Source organism: Zonotrichia leucophrys, chromosome 1 (assembly GCF_028769735.1).
Source record: "Zonotrichia leucophrys gambelii isolate GWCS_2022_RI chromosome 1, RI_Zleu_2.0, whole genome shotgun sequence".
NCBI classification, from domain to species: Eukaryota; Metazoa; Chordata; class Aves; order Passeriformes; family Passerellidae; genus Zonotrichia; species Zonotrichia leucophrys.
In genome coordinates, this window is record NC_088169.1 from 28,252,554 (window position 1) to 28,261,472 (window position 8,919).

At 40.1% G+C, this 8,919-nt stretch overlaps 1 long non-coding RNA gene across 1 annotated transcript; it reads right to left on the reverse strand.

The window, feature by feature from the left end:
• Nucleotides 1–1,293: 1,293 nt before the first annotated feature.
• Nucleotides 1,294–6,954, reverse strand: LOC135447665 (uncharacterized). The gene is made up of 4 exons (XR_010440240.1): nucleotides 6,919–6,954; nucleotides 5,310–5,451; nucleotides 4,129–4,189; nucleotides 1,294–1,735 (listed from the first exon to the last, which is right to left on the reverse strand). It is a non-coding gene; the product is annotated as an uncharacterized LOC135447665 (long non-coding RNA).
• Between the last annotated feature and the right edge of the window lie 1,965 nt (nucleotides 6,955–8,919).

Below are 8,919 nucleotides of genomic sequence, written 5' to 3' on the forward strand. Positions count from 1 at the left end.
ATGAAGCAGCAGAGAGTTCTTCCCACTGTCATTGCATGTTTTCAGGTGGCATGAGGGATGTGCTGCAGAAAGGAGCAATAGTCCCAACACACATTTTTCTTGCTCCACAGTCTTCCAGGTCCAAATGAAAATATTCCTTCTCTTCACTTGTGTCCCCGTGGTTGTGCTGGCCAAAGAGGACATCTGAGCAGACAGCCAGCTCTGGATTGAAATTCACTGAACCCAGAGCAGGTCCTTGGTCTGGTGCCCTGTCCTTATTCTTGCTGAAGGGTGAGAGAGGGTGAGGGCAGAGGGCAGGGAGAGAGGAAGGGGCTCCCTTTCGTTGCTGAGCTGTCTCGAACAGCCTGAAGGAGCTCCTGGGCATAGCACATTCCCTGGTTGGTCCAGCACACCCAGGCACCAGGGAGCATTCAGGAGTCACTTGTTTCTCCATCCTGGCAAAGCATGCCTCAGCTCTGTGGCTCTGCAGTGACCTTTACCAAAATTTCATGGAGACGCCTCTTTCAAGCAAATTGTTTCCCTGCTCTCATCAACTCATCAGGACGCCTTTGGTATACAAAGGGAATGAAAATTGAGGCTTCTAGAAATAAAAGCAAAAGTCCCACTTAGTGCAACAAGGGCCACATGTCACTTGGGAATAGAATAAAAATACTAAAGACAGGGTGATTTGTCTCAAAATTAAATAAATTTAGGGTATGAACCAGGTGAACAGAGGTGGTCTTAATGCTAAAGAAAGTAACTGCTGTGATGAAACTTAGAGAAATACAGGGAACAACTTGTATTCATAATTCCATTGAAACTCCAGTCCCATCAATTTGTATGTGTGTGTAAGTAAACTTATTTCCCATGTCTTTAATTTTATTTCATAAAAACTATATCATACTGTTCCAAGCTCACAAATATGAAGCCACTAAATCTAATTTCAGCTAAAAAAGGAAATTATACTGATTGTGAGTTTCATAGTGTTGGTCACAGTGTTTTTCCTGAAACATGAGGCACTCCTAGCAGAGGACAGTTGGTTGATCTACAGATACATCAACCAAAAGAACTAAGGACATTTGCAAAACTGCAGGCAGTCCAAACTAGTAAAATAAGCCATGTTTAAAATATCAGCTAGTAATTTCAACTTTGTGCCTGGACATCATTAAAGGTGTTCTGGCTGATTTTGAGTGAAGCTAATAGGAGACACAGAAAGCATAAACCCCAGACTTTATTCTGTATTTCCTTCCCCATAGGTGTTGCAACAAACATCAACAGAGACAACTGACCTTACAGTGTACTCTTTTAATTTTTTGTAATGAAAGGATGATAGAAAAGAGAGAAATAAAAATGTGGGGGAGGGAGCTGAGCTGTGTGGCTTAGACTCTGGATGTGATACTGAGATAACAGCAGCCAAAAGGCAAAATAGCCATTCTGTCCTTGGCTGCAGCAAGTCAATCCCCATAGGAACTCACGCATGAAGTACTCATGTTCATGCAATCCCTTGCATAAGTTACTTCTGTTAAAGTGTCATCATTTTAGAGAGTGGATCAAATTAATTTTATTCTCTCTCCTTTGCTCCTCTCCTAATATACATTTTTTCTCATGCTGCCAATATGATGGCAGGTTGGTGCAGCCTGCAAACAGGGCACTCAGGACCTCAAGGTGAGAGAATGAGCCAAATGAACTCAAAGAATAAATTAATTACTTCAAAGACAGTAGCAGATTCAAAGCTCCAGGTGAAGTCTAACCACTCCTGGAAGAAAGACAGAGGGACAGTGTCAGTGTGCTTTATTCCACGTGTCTCCAGAAAACAAAGAAATAATCAATCAAAGAAATAAAACCTCCCAACTATCATTCTTACAGACTAGTGTTGTATATAGCCTTAGCCAAGCTCCAGGGAAATGCTGTTAATCTTGATGCTCTCCTGGTGCAGACTCAATAACTATACAAGTAAATTCAAAGGAAAACTTTCTTGGAAATCTAATGCTATCCTCAAACAAAGACCCCTTTTTTTCTTTTCTTCTTTTTTGTGCAGGTACATGACTGTTATTAGCACAGATTCTATTAGTGATCCATCTAGCCTGATATTATTTCTCAGAAAATGGTGAATATTCCCAATAAATGGACAAGAAATCCTTGCTAACATTTTGCCATAACCCATTAATTTCCCCTCACTAGTATTAGTCCTATGCCTCAAAATGGGAGGATTTATAGTTTTCTATTGAAATTTCTAACTTATAGCAGTGCCACTAGATAACATTGTTTCTTACTTTCTTGATATTTTAGTGAAAATTTAATCATTCAGAAAATGCTGCATGATTTCAAATTTTGGTGAAATGATGACATTATCTGACTGTCCTGCTGCCTGTGTCTGTAGGAAATTCTTCAGTCTGAGCAGCTTCTCAAGGATCAGGATTAGCCAGCTTGACTGAGACTCCTTGTAGTGGAAAACAACAAGTTTTCTTTCCTCTGGCTTATTTTGTGAAATTCATGTATGAATAAAAACAGACCAAGCTGGACTGTACATTGTACTCCATGCCGGTGACTTTTCTTCTTGCTAAATCAATGTATTGTCCCCAAATTTTGCCATTTTTTGTCCAAGTAAAGAGCGTGTCAGAAGCATCTGAGAAAATGGAGTCTGAATGAGGGTCTGAGTGTGTATCAGTACTCTTTTAGGGGCACCTAAGCCCAGTTGTTAAAAAACTTTTAGCAGTGGTTTATTGCCCTGAACCAATAATTGGTGTAATAGCATGACTACTAAAGTGATGCTGGTGGAGGCTCAGAGGCCACACCAGCCATGCACCTCAGCTGCAATCATTGCAAGCCTCCCTTTGCTGCCTGTGTGAGAGCCAGTGCCTGCCCACAGCCGTGTCTGAGTGAGGTGTGCCTTACTCTGCTGCTCACAGCCCCGGCCAGACACGTCTGTTGCCACTGTCAGAAGCCACCAGGCATGGCTGAGTGACAGTCCCTTGCTGTTGCAGTCGTCCCACCTACAGCTGGCCAGAGCCCCACCAACTCTGCCAGCGTGTTTGCACGGAACAATGCTGTCTTTGTTGGGTACTGAGAGCATTTGAACAGCTGCACTTCCATAGGAATATAGCCCACAAATAAAGCTTTGCCTGTATTTAGGCCCAAACAGAATCCCTCCTTCACACCCAATTTCAAGGGTTGAAGATTGAACACAGTATTTACATTTCATATACAGGCAAGATGTCTGGAACCCTTATAAAAACATCATTATTTTTATATTCTGTAGATGCAGAACCACAGGCTCATTATGCCAAAGTGATGCCAAATCAGAGACTAACACCTACACCTGATTATGAAGCAATAATATTTTTTTGCTAGAAAATATTTGTGTTATATATGGTATTTCCATCATGTCTACAATAGCACCAGTGATCAATTATAAATCTTGCAAAGCTTACTTGCCTCACTTGTCAAGTGGTTTATTATGAAAAGGTCCCTAAAGACTGTCAAGTGACATAAGTTATTCCACATTAAATGGAAAATTGATCTAGTGGCTAAAGAAGATAATGTTGAGATGTTTTCTGCAGCAGGAATCTTGAATTTCCAGCTAGCTACAGTTTGAAAAGAAATCTAGTGCACTTTATAATGTAACTAAAGTAATCTCTAGTAAAATATTGCAAAGAGGTAGTTTTTCCAAGCAAACAGAAGCTGGAGTAGTTTCTGGATGGACAGCAGCTCACAGGGTGCTTTGCTGAAGCAGCAGAGAGCAGTGCCGTGGGGCAGCCTGTGAGCTTTCCCTGCCCCCCAGCACAGGGGTGTCTGTGAGATAGCGGAGCTGAGGAAGCCTGCAGAGACTCTGGGATGTGCAGGGTCCTGAACGAGCACCTGGAGCCCAGGTTTGGCCCAGACATTGCACCTCCCAGAGACTGGCTGCCCTAGGAATTTGTAAAAGAGCTCAGAAGAGATGTTGTCTGATACCTAATTGCACAAAAACATTTCTGGTATAGCAATCACCTCAGCCTCCTACTATATTTTGGATAATCTTGCTCTCCTGGATGAACTGGGATATTTAAACAAACAATTGATGAACATGTGTGAAGGCTTCACTGCCTTCGGTGGCTTAGCATTGATCAGGTGGAACCAAAGCAGCAAAGGGTAGTCAGATTGTAGACTGACCTGATTCTGACTGCATCACAGCTGGTCTGGTATGTGCTGCATTTTGGCTTCAGTCTTTCACCTAATAAATGTAAATAGGCTTTATTGTTGTCAGTATATTGACAGTACAAGGTATTAAAGTCTTTGCAGACAGCAGAGCAGACTCAATAACATCAATTCTGTCATTGGTCATACAGGACATTTAACACCTCCTCTATCACAATATAGCAAACTGAAAGAAACTAAAGAAATTTTTCATGATCAGTTGGAAACCCAGGAAAATCCAACCTTTGCCAAAAATCCAACAGTCACCCATGCATATTCCATGCATGTGTCCAGCAGGTAGTCATTAAGTTCTAAAGGATATAACAAAAATGAGTGGGATATTACAGGCAAAGCTCCTCAGATTTTATTGATTTATTACTATACACATATGCATGGACTGAAATAGGAATCCAAGAGGAGGAAGATATGTTCCCATTGTTTTCTTTCTTTAAAAAAAAATGCTTATACATCCACATTTGATTTGACAGCATGACTTATCAGGGTGTGCAGGTTTCCCTCAAGCAGTGGCAGAGGTGTCACAGGGAGGCTCTTGGCACAATGTACAAACATGGACTGTGTCTGGTCTTACTGCACATTTCTTGTTCCTTCCTTTGTGTCTCCCACCTGTCAGCTGTGACCCCACACAGCAATCCTGTTTCAGCCAAAGATTATCTGAGTGTTGTTTTGGAATAAGGGCAGCCTGAGACCTCAGTCCTGGTGGATCACCTCTTAGGATGGCCCTGAACATGTTAGTGATATCCCTCATTTGCTGTTGTCCTGGAAGAAGTCCTACTTTCCTAGTTTGTCATCTGACTAAGGAGCTGTACACTCATCAGCAGCTTCCAGATGACTGTTTATAACCTCCCTGAACAGCAGTGTTTCTTCCTCATTCTGGCAGGAGCACCAATGTCCCCTACAGCTACAGCTACCATCCAGAGAGCACAGTGCACATACAGAAACACAGAATGGAAAGTGTGCTAGACAGTTAATCAAGTACCATATAATGCTTATGGGGCTTATTCTTAGTTCTTCAAATCAAAACCCAGAGAAGCCACCAAGTCCATCCCACATGGCCTTTGAGAGTTATGCCCCTTTCAACAGTGAGAAAAATGCAAAACCTCTGAAGCAATGCGAAGTGAACAGGGATAGTCAACCACCTTCAATGAGAGCTTCCTTTTCTGGAGGGGGCAACAGAACAAGGTCCAGCAGGCACATGTAGAAACTCAGGGAATCTCAGACAGCTCAGAAATCACCACTGATGTGTTAGTATGAAGTATTTCCTGCGCAGTGAGTTCTGCCCTTGTAAAGGAGATATAGAAACAGCAAGCAGAAAAAATGAAGAGGGAAATTTAATTTAGTAGTATTTCATTCCTACATAGGAGGCTTGCAGATTACTACGCCGAGCTTGTGAAAAGCAGGGTGAGGAATCAGGGAAGGTGAGAGTTGGACTTCAGTGCCAATTGGAGCTGCTTATTTATTTCTCTCCATATCACTCTGCCTCCTAAAATATCACATAAACAGGTTAAAGGCTTAGATTTTGAAAAAAAAAAAAAAAAAAGAGGATCCACATGATGCAAATATGTCATCTTTTATGTCTGGATGTCATTTTTGCTGAGGAGATTGCCAAAGGCTGTAGATGGCCTGGGCAGGTTTTTGCAAAAGAAAAGAATATTCACACTAGGGGATGGGAGGCCACTCTCTATCCAAACCCTGCAAACCAGATGCTGTGAAAAAGCAAGTGGGAAGTTTTATCCTTCCTTTTCCATGTTAAGAGGTCCATTGCAGATTATTTGATAATAGCTGTTTTGATATGATAAATTCTTTCTGCTAGAAAAAGTGACACTTCTCCAAAGTGTGTAAAGCTAGGCATTGTCATGGTAAGTTACTCTTTCAAGTAATTGCTCCCTTTGTAAGAGGTCATTCTATGCGTTTTTAATAGATTAACTTGAAATTATATAAAAAAGGCAACTGTGTTAATTTTAAATGAGTAACTTCTGTGGTTTATGAAGTTTTATTACTTTCTTTGATATGCAGATTTGCATTAGCTAAGCATGAAATAAAAGACCTTGGTGGCTGTACATGAGAGATAAGTAGGAGCATTCACATATTCATGCTTCAGCTCTCTTTTTGGGGTAGGTTTTGTATTTACATTACTATGGCCGCTGTCTGAGGGGTGAGATTGTCACCTGCGTTTTAGGCACAGCAAGAGAAGCATGTTAAAGGATTACTTTACTTCTGCTAATTTCTTTCTTAGCTTTGCTTTTTAGGCAAACAGCCTAGCAAGAACCTCTTTTCAAATCAGATAGTTTTAAGAGAGAAAATGTGAGGCTTTGCAGGACTGCCTTACTTACAACAGTTTTATCTTTTGAACATCCTTTGGTCCTTGCAACTATCCCAAATTAATTTACATTTTGTGTACCTAATCAGAATACATGATGGCAGTAGTGACATTTTACACCCACTTGGTTTAAGAGTAACTAAACATGCAATACTCAGGGCAATGAAGCGTGAAAGTCCCAATTTTAAATTCATTCAACTGGTACTTTAGATCCAAGCAATCCATTTCCCAACCTATGCAATTAACTTTGCTCTCATACATTAGCAGAACAGAGTATCATAGGAATGCATAAGTAAAAAAAAAAAAATAAATCTATTTTTCCTTGAATTTTAAACAAAGACACCTCAAGTATGGTGCTTCAAATTTCATTGATTATAATTACTGAGAAGACCTTAAAATTGAATATGCTGATTCTTAAATGTTCTTACATCCAAGAGTCATGCTATACAAGTGCCTTCTTCCTCTTCCATTTTTTTCTTTGAGAAAAATCCCAGAAAAATGAAAAACTTAAATGAAGCATTTGAAAATTTTACTGATGCAATATAGGAACTTATTCTAATAACCACATTAATATTCTCCCAAATGGCATTGAATGTAAGCAGGAACTGTAGACTTTATGCATTCCATCAGCTATTCTCTCTTTTTCTTCCATTAAACTGCATTTACAGAGGGATCATAAATTACCACAGAACACCCTTTAATGAAGTTCTAACATAATACCCTCTTGAAAGCAGATGTGGTCCTAATTTTCAGAAGTGCCCCAGAAATCTGCCTCATAGCCACGACAATATTTTTGTAACCTATATATTAAAGGAACCCAAACTAAATCCACTTACTGCTCTAAACACAAACTCCTATTTAATTCCTGCAGAAGAGAGATAGCCTATAAAAAAGAGGATCTAAATGACAACTGAAGCAACCCAAATTAATGTTGCTCTTGGGCATACAGCTCTCTACAGCAGAAGCAGGCAAGGCCCCAGGCTTCTCTAACCTCCCTCCCCATGACTACCTAATTGTGGGAGGATAGAATGAAGGAGAATAGTGCACAAGGTATCTCACCCTTGAGGAGTAGCAGCTCTACTGATCACCAATTAAGAACAGGCCTGCCCTTAACAGGCCACAGCTGTGTCCAACGAGGATGAGTGCTGAAAAACAGTGGGTTCTGCTGTGAAGAGATTTGGAGTTTGTTGGCTGTGCTGGGAAGAAGGAGTCAGTGCTGTGAGGAGTTGCCCATGAGAAATCACCAAGAAGGTATGGAGTTTTGCAATATGATAACACCTAATGCCCTCCCATGACAAAACACTGATTGGGCCACAAGATCTTCATTTGGTTATGGAGTTCTGTGGCAGCTGCACTGACACTGTATGACAGTTTCACTTCACATTTGCATGGAGGATGTCAGAGACCTAGAAGCAACCCTTATGGAAAAGTCTTATTCCAGCAAAACTTTGGTTGTAAGAGCTTTTTTCTCTGCAGAACTATATTTTCTTAGCTATTATTTCTTTTATGCTTCACCATAGCTTTAAAGTAAACAAAAGGATGTCTTAAACAACATAGAACCCCCCAAAATCAAACCAGCAAACACACACAACTACTCTGCATCTTTTACAACCAAAAAATGAGCAAGCTGAGCTGCAGGTTTGCTGCCATTTCTTAGCTACAACTGATCATTGAAATACAATAGTAACTTGTATAAATACTGAGGCAGACTTACACACCATGCAAGTGTAGCTCTTTTTTCATGAAATCATCTGACACCATGACTGAACCCCAGTGAATCCAAATGTGCTTTCCAAACTGTTTGGGAAAGGGACTAAGGAATTTGGCTACTCCCACAAAAAGCCTTTGTGGCAGGAAAGATATGAAGCAATGTGAAGCAGACTTGCTATGTGGAGGAGGAAAGTTCATTAAAGGTTTGAGGGCTGATAAATGAGACAGGAAAAAAGATGTGTAAATATGAGAGAGATAAGGATATTCCTCTAAAGAATGAGATTTTGGGAGAAGAGGAAGATGGGGCATCAGATATCTTTTAAAAATATAATTTCAAGACCTTTAAAAAAACCCCTAAGTATTTTTTTGTCACTAAGCTCTGAGGAGCAGATCAGATGACTCATATCTGAACACTTATTCCAGATAGCAGAAACGGTAAAATTTAATGAAAATGTCTTATTAAAAATATTTCACATGGCAAACTATAAAATTAAGGATATACTGTATTTCCATTATGTATAGCATACTTAGATTAAGCTATTTACCAGCAGCTTCTTGTCAGATAAGCATATTTTAGGAGCCTGAAGATTTTTTGTAATTACTTGCATGCACACTGGTTCCTCTCTAATGAAAATAGGAAATACAATGAGAGTGGATGAATACATTACTACCAATATGGGAATAAAAAGCCAATCTACTTTTGTTGGAATGAACACCTA